Here is a 13,610-nt window from a genome sequence, read left to right as displayed (position 1 = left end):
AACATTACAGTGTAACAAACAACACAAGGCTAGATTCATAATTTTCACCTTACATAATCAATCATGCCCGAAACCAAACTATTCGAACATAACTAGATAAACATTAAACCGTCTCAATGTTTTGTTCCAAACAATTTGGCTATTCTACCCGATCAAGCTGTACATACCTATCCGGTTTGATACTTTCTAACACCATCGTTACCAGTTATTCAACCAGTGTTTTTCTTTTTTAAACCAAAATTATGTGATTAATATGCCGTTCTAAGGCATCTAACTCAACAACAAACCTTATGACACAATGTTTCATCAAACAACTTAACATGTTTCTTGTTTTAATCCAAGACAACTTGATAACAACCACAACTACTCCAAACTAAAAAAATCTCATCAATTGCTTTTTATTATAACTTGAGAGGTACCAATCACCAAATAATTTTTAAAAAATAATTAAAAAAAAAAGCATCTTTACAATTTTTAATCTTCCCCTCGTTATTATATCATCATTGAAACGTTGACTAATCCTTTAATCTCCACCCTTGATCAACTCCAATCGTTGACTTTTTTTTTTCTGAAAGACAAATTTCTTTTACTTCCTCGAACCAAAACCGTCGACTTAATACAAATTCGACGGTTCCCAGGCAGACGCGGTCAACAACGACAAATCCTTCCACCCCAACTTCAACCGACCCGACTCCTCCACCAACGTGTACCCTTTCCACGGAAACATCCCAAGCAACAAACTCGCTTGAGCCGCGGGATTACCCGCTAACGAAACGGGTCTAAACCCGACCCGACTCAACTCCTCGCCCCATCTCTCCACTTTCACCTCACCCGTCCGTTTCGGTCCACCCACCGCCACAATATTCTTAATCTCACACCCGAATAACTGCCTCTCAACCGTAAACCGCTCCACATTCTCCGATTCAACCCCGTCACCCAACGCATCAAACAAAGCCGAATAATAATGCAACGCCTCGACGAACCGCCCGAGAAAACTCCCGCCGTGGCTCAAATCCTGTTCCACAATTGTTATCAATTTAGGCTTTAACACTTTGAGTAACCTCAAGGTACCGAAATCGCTCCCGGTCACATCATACAAACAATGATGCAGCCAGTGCACAACCACCGTCTCGCCCGATCTAACCCCAAGTCTATTCATAAAATCCGAACCCAAACCCGAACCTAAATCCGAACTTATCAAATTCCCAATTTTCCCTTCAAGCGGAACAAATTCGAACGGTAAATTTAACGAATTAGCGAAATCGTGTAACCGAGCGCCCGTGGCTTCTAAAAGCTCGATAGACGACCCGATACCAGTGATCCGCAACGATTTGAGCTTACGAGGCCGAGACGCAAGGATATGAAACAATCCAGGCCACTGAAGACCTTGCATAATATCAAGATCTATAATATGAACCGTGGATTCGTGTTCTAGCGTTTGAAAAATCGCTTGATTCGCAGTGAAATGCGAGAATTTAATAAACGGGCTGATCGAATTGTACGATTGAAGCGCGTTACATATGTGTTTGTTTTGAGTTAAAGTTAAGGCTTTGGAGCTCAAGGGATTATAAGTTCCTAAGTAGGAACTTAGAATCCTTGACTGCAAAGCCTCAGCGAAGTAAGCTGTTACCCGTTCTGGCGATGATCCGAACGGTGACGCCAGTTCGGATATCTCGGGTAACAAGTTACTCGCATGGTCTAGGTTATCGACTGCTACGGACTCCGCGCATTGCAGCAGGAGTCCTAGCAGCCTTAACCCAGACGATTCTGCTGATACTGCTGCTGCTGATTCTGCAGCAGAAGCAGAATCAGCAGCAGTTTCGTCTTCGTCAACATTGCGGCGCTTGTTTTCGCCGTAGACGTTGGCTTCGGAGTCTGTGAGTGTACGTTTTGAGGTGGTGGTGGTGTTCATGTTCATGTTGATGTCTCTGGTATCAGCGGAAGTGGAATAAGATTGTTGAAGGATTAGAGACTGAAGCATGGTAGTGGTGGGGATGAGAATATTGGAAGAGGACAAGAGAATGATGTGGAAAAGGACTAGGAAGAGGAAGAGGATGAAGGAGTTGAATTGAGTTGTCTGTGTCAGTCAGAGTATGAGCCTAAGCTAGGCTTGTTTCGAGCCTTTTTTATAAATCTCAAGCGAAACTTGTGAGTCGGTCGTTTAAGCTCGGGTGTGGCTCGTGTATTATTTATTAGTTAATTAAGTTGTATAAACTAAAGCATAATTACCATCACGCTATCTATATCTTGAGTTGTAGTGTAATTACGTTATTCACGTAATTACGAAAATGTTACCGTACCACTCTGTTTTCTTCATTTTACATGTTTTGCACGAGAAGAACCAACGAAAATGTTACTGTGTCACTCTGTTTTCTTCAGTCTAACATATTTTGTACGAAAAGAACCATTGATGCGCTATACCTCCCTCTCCATAAAACTTAGGCTAAAAAACACTATGCATATTTGATATGCAAGGGTCCAAATCTATTAATTACTTATGCTATGGTTATGATCCTAGAAGTATAAAGTAATTGGCCATGTTGTATTATAGAAATAGTGTAATGAGCATCTAACTTAACGCGAGTTTATATTAGGTCTTTAGTACTAGGCCTGACAATCACACTTGTGCCATCATTGACGGGTAAGTTTGGGCAGTTTTTATTGCCTTTCAGGTTCTATGTCTAAACTCAAAAACAGGTCAAATGGGATACGATCAAAGGAGAGCCTAAAAGTTACTAATGTCTAATTTTTTGTTTGAAACCTGAGCCTAAAAGTATTTAAGTCTGATGTAGAGGTGTGCGTGGTGCGGTTCGGCACGGTTTTGGACTAAAACCAAACCAAAAACCAAAACTACAGTTTTTGGAATTTTGAAACCGTTCGGATTTGGTTTTTTCGGTTCTCGTTTTGATTTTTGTTCGGTTCGGTTTTCACCATTTGAGCTTGAAAACTTTATGCTGAAAAAAAGTTGGCCGAAAATTATGTATTTAGGTATAAAATAATTTGGTTAATAATTAACTAACTGACTATTATGCATTTGGCCAAAAATATATGAGATATATTTATTAAATTCTTATAAATTAATTAGAATAGAAAATAAAAAATAAAAATCTAGAAATTCGGTTCGGTTTTTATTACATGCAAAACCAAAATCAAACCGCAAGTTCGGTTTTTATAAAAACATCAAACCAAACAGTTGGTTTTTGTTTCGGTTCGGTTTTTTCGGTTTCGGATTGATTTTCGGTTTCTTGCACGCCCCTAGTTTCAACCAATGAGGTCAACGAGAACACCAACGGAGTCACGGGGAAACTACTATTATATGGCCCGTTTTAAGAAAGACCATATCATGATCATATATAGCATAACACTTTATAACAGTCGTTTTAAGAAAGAACACACAGTTGAATTTTTTAACGAGTCATATAACTAACGGACTAATATCGAGTTATGAAGAAATAAAAGGGTTATAAATGAAAAAATCTTTTTGTAATTTTGTTGCTAACGACGTTATGTTTCTGGTTAGTTTGTAGCGTTGGGTGGTCCGCAACCGAAAGGTAGTTGTTTAACTCACACAACTAATAAACCTATGATATATTATTATTTAATTTTTTTTTTTTTGAAAATTGACTTTCATTAAAAACAGACACAACCAACGACTATCACCAAGACGGAGAAAGACGCTGAAAACCAAAAACCAAAACCAACGATCACGTTACATCAAATAAACACCAACTTTTCCAATCCACTACCCCTATCTTAGATCTATTTTTGTACCAAAGAAAACCCAAAGATTTTATGTCCGCAACCATTTCTGCCACCTTAGTGTTCTTGCCCGAAAAAATCTTTTCATTCCTAGCCCGCCAAATCCTCCAACAAGTAATGATGACAATTCCATGAATAATCAATCTTTTATTCCCCGTCGCACCACAAACCTTATGCACTTCCACCAAATCATTGACATGAAAAACAAAAGATCTAGGGATGTTGCACCATGAACCAATCGCATTCCAAACGGCCATAGAAATGAAACACCCGGTTAACAAGTGCTCGAGCGATTCCTCATTACTTTCACATAAAGCGCAACTATGATCATCACAATACAAATGACGTCTAGCTAAAGCCTGCTTGGTTGGAAGGCTATCCAGAACGGCCCTCCACATAAAAATATTATTATTTAATTAATCACTAATTAAGTTTTTAATTTTCTAAAAAAAAAAGTCAAAGTCTTTTTGTCCTGAATTTGATTGCGTCATCTTTGGATACCTTTTCTTTGTTTCGTACAAATTTCATTAAATTCGAAATTTGTCTTATCCACCGGCTTTGTGCTTTCTTTTCTTCTAAATAATTATTATTAACACTAAGTTTTCCATTATAAGTTTATAAATACTCTTATAATTAATTATGTAAGCATTAAATTTATTTCAAAATAATGTTAATTATGAAAGACTTGTTCCATTTTGCTTTTTTGCTATTCATGATTAGGGGTGCAAATGATTCTGAGCTCGAACAAGCTCGAACTCGTTTCGAGCTCTATTATCAAAGCTCGAGTTTTGTTCATGATTAGATTTTCAAGCACGAGCTTGGCTCGTTTATTATTTATCAATTATTTTTTATTTAATTATAATTATTTGTATATATATTTTTTTCTATTATAATTTTATGTATAAAATAATATGACAATTAGTTTTATTATTTATATTTTCATGCATTATATATATTAATTAATAATTATTAAATATAAATTTTAAAAAACTATATAAATGAAGGCTCGTTCAGGCTCGCGAGCCGACTCGAGCTCGATAAGTGAAGCTCGGGCTTGTTTATTAAATTAGCTTACTTTTAGGCTCGAGCTCAGGCTCGAGCTTGACTAAGCTCGGCTCGATTGAGCTTTTTAACGGACCGATCTCGAGTAGCTCGCAAGCAGCTCGGCTCGTTTGCACTCCTATTCATGATCATAAACGTGACTGTTTGATAACTTCTTAATGATCACATTAAGTCATTAAAATGTTACATTTGAATCAATCAGCATTAATGAGTTTGGTTCATCATAATGATACATTTGAATAACTTTTTAAAGGCAACTTAAGTGTCTAAAATGAACAGGGGACTCACCGATTCCCGGTTGGATCGGTCGGGTTGACACAATAAAAAAAATTGCTGGTCTAGTTTGCCCTTAGTATCATTGACTCCCGACAAAAAAAATTATCTACATTTAACCAACATAAGTGTTGTGTTCCCCGAAAATGCGCACGAGCAACCTACCATTATTCTTAAATCATTTTATTTATACACGGGTTGAGTTATATTGTTTACTAACATGAACCATATGATATGGCCTTCAGGTCGTACAACCATTTAGACCCAACATAAAAGAAAGATGCATAGACACATGATCTATCCTGTATTTTTACAAACTCGACGCAACACGCAGTTGTTAAACCACTAGTAAAAACAAGTTAATTTCAACTTTTTATACCATAAATTAATTATTGTTATTTTCTAATTATATATTAATTTGATCATTTTATAAACTGACTTCTAAACTTAAACCAAACAGTTTTTATTCGTGATCTTTTACATCATGTTGTGACTTTTCTGTTTTCTAGTTCTTTTTTTCTTTATCTAAATTGACTGAATACCATCACATTCATAACCATCATATTCATTGGTACCACCCTCACCATCTCACCACATGCATACAAACATCACACTTGAAAATATCTAACTATAGCTTGCTCATTTAGGTTTCGAGTCGGCGAGTCATGCTTGAACTGAGGTGAGCCCGCTCGTTAGTTTGTTGGCTACGTTAAGTATACCATTTGAAAAGCGCAACTTTTTAGGTTAAAAACTCGTCTTTTTATAATCATATCTATTTATACGTGAAAGAAATATTACTTATTATCTGTGTCGGCTCAAGCTGATATGAGCTTGAGCTCATACTTCATCTTATAAAAATAAATGAGCTGAGTTGAGTTGGTTTGTTTAACTTCAAGCCCGAACTCGAGTTGAAGCCGACTCAACTCCACTCAACCACTAGCCAGTCATGCTAATACACATTAGTTATTGATGAGGCTTAATTGAACCATGCAACACTTTAATTTTAAGTAATTAGACCATCCGCAGTTGTGGTTTTATGGTGGCGTTTTGGTGCCATAATGTTTGGAAACACCGCCTCCCCATGTATTATGGATGACATTTTGGTGATGAACTTTGTGGAGAACACGCCGGAGAGGGAAATTTTGAGGAACTTTTTTCAATCATTTTTTTAGTTAATATGTTTATTTATATTAAATAGTTAAAGAAAGAGTAATAATTGTGTAATGATTTCTGGGGAATTTTAACTACACCTATTTTTTACAAAATGTTGAAATGCTAATTGGGTGTCATATGGCGTAAAATGCCCGAGGAAACTTAATTTTAACTACGCATGGTCTTAAAAGCAACTTAAAATAACATCAGACATTACCCTTTGATACCAATGTGTTGTGATAATGTAAGGGTATGTTTGGTACGGGGTAATGGAATAGATGAGGGAATGGAATGGACGTGGTAATGGAATGGAGAAATGAATGAAATGGATCATTACCATTTCATTGTCATGTTTGGTTACCATGTAAGAATGGAATGATTAATCACTTTATCATTATTAATATTTTTATTAGTAATAATAATAAAAATAATAATAAATAAATAATATTAATAATAAATGAATATTCATAATAAGTATTTTTAGGACCTCGTGCTGCAACGAGATCGTTAAACTATATATGCGTGTTGAAATGTTAACTCATCTAATTTAAAAATAAAATATATTGATAATGTAGTAATAGTTCTAATATAATAATAGTTATATTATAATATACAAAACGATAATGATAATATAATAACTATAATTAGAAAATAATAATAATAATAATAATATAATTATAATTTTATAATAGTAATAATGATGTTGGCTTTTTGACTTTTTCATTCCTTGAAGAAATGAAAAAAAAAACACCCATACCGAAAGGAATGAAAATCTTAAAAATAAAAGGAGTTTCATTCCATTTGGAATGATCCATTCCATTCATGCATGGTAACCAAACATATTTTTTTCCATTCCTTTGGAATAACTTATTACATTCCACCTTTCATTTCTCCATAACAAACACTTCCTAAGTTTCTCTTTAAAGTGGTGAGGATTTTCAGTCTCATCCCCTGTAACTCTTTAACTAAAAGGAACTTAAAATAGCATGAGACATTTACATAAGCACCCTTTGATACCAAGTTTTTATAAGGCAAGCATGTCCGAAGTGTTGAGGTTTCAAGTTTTGTTTGAGCAAAATAGTGTAAAATTAAAAGTATGTTAGTGGTATGTGAGATTGCGTTTAAATAAATTAAAAATATAGAAACATAGGAGTTAGGGTTAATTTTAACTAAAATTATAAAAACTTGAAACAAATTTGAAGTCCAACTTAAAGTGAAAGCATATGGTGTTCAACTAAAAAGTAAAGCTTAAAAAGTCAAATAACAAGTGGTAATGAGTTTCAACTAAAAAGTAAAGCTTAAATAATCAAAACCAAATACTTGAGGCATATTAAAGTTTATCTTTTTGACAACAAAGATGCCACTAAAGTTATCCATTATAGCAAGTCTACAAAAGGATGCCACATTTAAGGTCAAAATATGATTTTCTAGATGCAAAATTACTTAACACTAAAAATGTATTTGTCTTCATTCTTCTATTAAAAATAGAGAACAGTTGAACCTCTAGATGAAGTTTCAAATGGAAGATCATGTTAACTTTAGTCAACACTTGAAATTTCAAGAATATGTTGCAATATGTCATAATTAGCCCCACAACTTATTAACTTAGTTTCTTTAGCACTAAACTTGGGTGTAATTTTAGTAACATTTTAACTCCAAAGTTGTCTTTTGTTGACTTATTTGCTCACTTAGGCCGATCGCTACGGATCAGTGAGGTCACCCACTGATTCGATGTGGCAGCACTCCTCATTCAAATGAGGCTAGTGAACATGATACAGTCGCAAAGCAGTTTTACGACTAACTTATTTCAAACTACCAAATGAAGTTCAAACTGAACTCTTAACATTAGCAACGGATATGCATATGATCATGACTTCAAGCATGTTTCCATCCCCGTCGTCTTGAGAATTTTATCGATGTTACCCGTGATGGTTGCTACCATGAGGAAAACTGATTCCCATATCACCCTATCTAAAATTAGTAAATATGATATATTTTTATTATTCGAAAAATGATACTAATGATATTCTAACTTTATTTTAACTATATAGATGATATGAAGTTAAATTATATTTTAAAGAAAAGTTATGATCTACTAAGGGAGTACTAGACTACTATTTTTACCTAGAGGTGTACAAAACCGGTTTGGGTTTTGCATGTTCAAAACCGGTTTGGTTTAGAACGGTTTAAGCATAGAACTAGTCAAACTGATCGGGACCGGTTCGGTTCGGTTTAAACCGGTTTGATCGTGAGATAACCAAACTGTTACGAACCAGTCCGGTTTGATTTCCGGTTAACCGGTTATGCACCGGTTTTTTTACACCTCTTTTTACCTTTTCAAATTAAACATAAACCCCAATGGCCCAATGGGCTAGAAGTTAAGTTGTAACAATTGTGGCCCAACATGTTTGAAAGCCCAGCTAAGACCAACAGAATAACTTTGGGCCATATGAAAGTATATAAAATAATTAATTTTTTTGCTAGCGAAATTGTTTTCATGTATCCTTTTAAGCATCTTTACATACTAAAAAAAATAAAAATGATTTTAAGATTTAACATTGTAGTTTCAGTGAAGTTAATTTTCTCAATTCGAAAACAATAACTTCTTGTTAAAGACACATCAACTTCTGTCATCATTTTTCACAATTTACATGTTAACTGTCGTCGATGTAATAAAAGCAAATATAACAGACGAACGCATTTTAATACTTTTTCACAATTTACATCAAGTTTTGCTTTTTAGAACGGCACATTTAACACGAACACAGTTTGAACCTAACCCGTTTTGACCATTTGCCCGTCTCTCCCAATTTGCCAGACTTAAGATGACGACGTACATTCGTACAACACTTGTTATATAGATTGATGCTTTATCAAAAGAATCCTTATTGTTGTTGAAGTTAAAAAGTGTGGTATGTTTAATGTTGTGGTGGTCACTTGGGCATGTTGGGTAACGGGTTAAAACATATTCAGGTTGAAACGAATGTTTAATGTTGAGGTGGTAAATTTAATGGTTTAATGTAAGCTGTAGTGTTATTCAATACGGCTACAATTATTATTGAAAGAGAAACGAAATTTTGCTTAAGAAAATGTAAAAAAGAAAAGAAAATGTACGAATCAAACAAAAACTTATGGACGAATCAAACAAAGTGAGAAGAGGCGAGAACATGTGAGCGTTAACATGCTCAATACAATGTCGAAAAGGTACAAATCGTTGGAACTATATAATGGCTAGATTGGAGTGTCGTCACTCGTCATCGTGTTGATAAAGGTACCATGAGTCCCTACCATATATGCTCAATGTGTAGTGTATACGGAGTTATCAAGGCACAATATGGAGTTGATCTTATTGAACGGGTAATCATACACGACTCTCATGCATAAAATTGAGCGTAAACACGATTTCAGTCAGGTATCATAAATACCCACATCTAAGACACGACACCAATCGTGTTAAGACCTAATAGTAATAAGTTGAGAATGATGCACAACATCATTCGCATACTTTGATCTTAAGACCCAACCAAAAGTATCGATTGATTTTGCGATTCTATACCCTCTAAAGTGTTTTGATTATCAACAAAAAAAGTCGATAATTGTCTAAACTTCGTGTTTAAGATAGAAAACTTAAATATTGTGTTGCCACTTGCGTTATGAAAGAAAACACTGCACAAGTCCATTTCTTACATGTACTAATTTTGTTAAGATTAGTACGGTTTCTAGTAGAGGTGCACAAACCAAATATATTTTTAGGAATCGAATTGGGTAGGAACCGGTTCCAGGTATGGTCTAACAAAAGTCAAAACCGGGTTGAGTAGGAACCTGTTCCGGGTATAGTCAGGTATCTGACCAGGTTCTTTTTCGGGTTTCGGGTAGAGTCGGTCAGGTTTTGACCGGGTAAAGGTGGAACCGGTTTACAGATATGGGAAAACCCTGGTACCATGTCGTGCATGCAGGTCAGGTCCGAAACCTGGTATTCTGTGCACCTCTAGTTGCTAGTGATACACATGTTAAAAGTCAATATGCTACTAAGGATGCTCACTCTTAAATATAAGCCTTATGCAACTATGACATAACTAAAAAGGTATAACACATTAACACAAGCTAACCAGTTTTCGGTCGAGAGTGTTACGCCATGCTAACCCCCGGTCATGGCTAGGTTAACTTTGGAAGTGGTCAGCTATAACCAGTTTTCGACCACCGCCCAAAGCCAAGACCATAACCATTATTACAATCCGCAACACCAAGAATAGAACATAAGTTTAGACATATTATAAAGCTTATAAGTTTGTGACTGGTCTTTCAAATTTGAGATTCAAAGGTCACTGAACTAACCTGCTTTGTGCTTGAACTCTTGCATTAAGCTAACTAGAGGTGCAAAAAAACCTGAACCCTGAACCGAACCTGAAAACATACCCTGGTTTTTACTACCCGACCATACCCGTAGAGTACGGATATGGTATGCATTTTAGTGCCAAAACCTGTATTCGGAAATACCCGAAAACCGGACCAGTTCCATACCCTGAGCTGGGTTTATCAAATACCCAAAACTGGGTTTTCCAAATACCCGAATTACCCAAAAAATACATGAAAAATATCTAAAAATATCCCAAAAAATGCAGGCTTTAAGAAACCAAATCTACACTTGAAAAAACCCGAAAATAGGGTCTTTTCAATATCCAGAAATAGGCAATTCAAATACCCGGTTTTAGAATAACTTGTTCTATACTCAACCAAAACTCGGTGCATAAGGTATGGTTTTAGACACAAAACCCGGACCCGACCCGGGTATGGCCAATACCCGATTTTCCAATACCCGGTCATACCCGAACCCAGTTCCATACCCAGAACCAGGTATTAGAAAAACCCGATTTGTGCACCTCTAACGCTAACCGCCAAAGCCATGGCTCATGGGTCAACCTGGTTGGGCCCGTTCAGGTACAGGCACCTTATCAATATAATTAAACCAAACCGAACTGAACCAGAAACATACACAAAGCGCGCAGTGCACATTATCAACAAAAAAAACACACAATAAATAAATTCAAGAACAAGATTCACATGTTTTGTGTTTCCATGAAGCTTATGTCAAGAAATCAAATGTGATATATGTATCAAACAGTTTAGATCATTTGTAATGAATATCTACCTACAAAAGATAAGTTATTGGATGACAACTTAAAAGAAATAATATACTCAAGATTATCTTTCAAGAAACCTTTTAATCTTAAGTAAAAATCTGTTTTTTCTTTCTTCCTGAACAATGAAAAATGATTAAAAAAAAAAAACTTTTTTAAAATTTAAAATAGTTTTGAGTTACCAATGATCAAGAATCATATGCCCATATAAAAAAAACACCTTCAGCAGCCCATCACAGCGCAATTGTATACAAAATTACTCGACTGTTTCCGCCCGAGCATGGTCCATCGGGGCGGTCCGTCTCGCGGGGCCCACGAATTCACTTCTATAAACCCAGCGCCACTAGTTCTCGGCCCGCCAATAACAATAACCCGATCACCGCATCCCCTAAATGCAATCCCCCAACCGTTCATCGAATCGGCCCGTTCGGGTAATCTTCCAACGGTTTCCCATACTTTCCTTCCCTTGTCATATTTTCTAACTTCCATATCCGCACAGTCAGCCGCGTATAACTCATTATCTACAACCGCCACTAACGGTGGTGCCTCGGTGGGGGCCGCTGACGCGGCATTTGCAGCACCACCGGCCCTCACCGGTGACATGTTCGGGATTTCGGTCCATACCCGAGTATCCAAATCGTATTCTTCACCGCAAGTTAACAGTTTCATATCTGTACCACCAATCCCACCAATCACGTAAAATTTATTATCCATAAACACACCCGAACACATTTTTCTCGGTTTACGCATGTTTGGAAGTGTTTCCCACGCACCCGTCTCGCTATTATAAAGCTCGGCTGAGCTCACAATCTTTCCATTCGGGTCGGACCCACCGGCTACAATTGCAATCTCTCCAAGACTTGCCGACCCGAATAAGCATCGGGGCTCGTTCATTAACTGCCCAAACGACCACGAGTTAGTTAACAAACTGTACTTATATATTACATGATCAAGAACCTCTTTTCCTAGCACGAGTAACTCGGTCCCTACGGCTAACGATTCTTTATCCGAAAACTGGAAACATGTGTTTGACGACATTGTCGGCAGATTCATCCAACGCCGTTTGTTCGGATCAAAAGCCTCCCATTGGACCAAATGGCAAGAAAAATAAACCCAATGCTCGATAATACCGTTTTTTCTTCTTAATCTATAGAGGTCACCACTACTAATTAGGTTATGAAATGTTCGGTTGAGTGATGCTAACGCCCCGTAATCGAATCTTGAGCATTTGAGTAGACAACTAATCGAGTTGTCCCGGCCAATGGCGGGGATCAAGGAGCTTGAATCCGAGTCATCACCCGCGTTGCCTTGATTATTGCTATCGGATTGATCATTGGCAGGGATCAAAGAACCGGAATCCGAGTCATCACCCGCGTTGCCTTGATCATTCCCATCATCATCGCCATCGGATTGATCAACGGTGTGGATTGGGGAGCTTGAATCCGAGTCATCACCCGTGCTGCCTTGATTACTACTACTATCATCATTATTATTATTATTATTATTATCGGTTTGATCGTTTGGGGCTAATGAAAGATCAAGAGACCTTATTCCAAGGTCAAGATTATCACACCCTTTACGGGTTTTTGTCGGGTGAACGATATCTTCTTCATCTTCGATCTCCAATCGTCTTTTTTCTTGATGAGAATCGATCTTTTCGATCCGGCAATTACTCATAAAGACCCAAGTGGTATCCCTTTTGCCTCTGAAGTTTTTCGAAACCAAAAAAGACCTCTCTTCCAACATTCCTTCTCGAATCAAACCCGAAAAGATTGAATCTTTATAAACAAACCTAATGAAGATTTCTTGAAATCTTCACTTTTGATCACCAAGTAAGAACCTTTATCAACTGTAATCCCAAACATGATATATCAATCAAAAGTCCCATATCAGATAACCATTCTTTTTAAAGAAACTGATGAGTCAGAGTCCTAATAAATTCAAGATCTAATAAATTCTATTAGCTAAACAAAGTAACAAACACTGCCAAGTAATCAAATTTATTATGCTAATCCATTAATGGCAACAAAAACATAAATACATATATCAGATCTAAATGAACAAATAAATGAACAAAAGATACTCAAAACCTACCAAGAAAGTATAAATCTTGAATCTTGCATCCAATTTCACCCCCAAATCACCAAAAATCATAAATCTTGATTCTCTGTTAATTCATCAATATATGCATTTGTGAGCTTGCTTTGACAAAATCTTGAAATAAAA

At 36.3% G+C, this 13,610-nt stretch overlaps 2 pseudogenes; both read right to left on the bottom strand.

Annotated features, from left to right (window-relative positions):
* Positions 1-470: 470 nt before the first annotated feature.
* LOC143603270 (scarecrow-like protein 23 pseudogene) lies at positions 471-1,985 on the bottom strand (annotated as a pseudogene).
* Positions 1,986-11,441: 9,456 nt separating this feature from the next.
* Positions 11,442-13,170, bottom strand: LOC143603269 (F-box/kelch-repeat protein At1g26930 pseudogene; annotated as a pseudogene).
* Between the last annotated feature and the right edge of the window lie 440 nt (positions 13,171-13,610).

The sequence above is a fragment of the Bidens hawaiensis genome, unplaced genomic scaffold (genome assembly GCF_021521415.1).
Source record: "Bidens hawaiensis isolate Kalapana, Puna unplaced genomic scaffold, B.hawaiensis_p1.1 tig00061131_1, whole genome shotgun sequence".
Lineage (NCBI taxonomy): Eukaryota > Viridiplantae > Streptophyta > Magnoliopsida > Asterales > Asteraceae > Bidens > Bidens hawaiensis.
The sequence above is the reverse complement of the archived record's forward strand: the minus strand, read 5'-3'. Positions and strand labels throughout refer to the sequence as shown.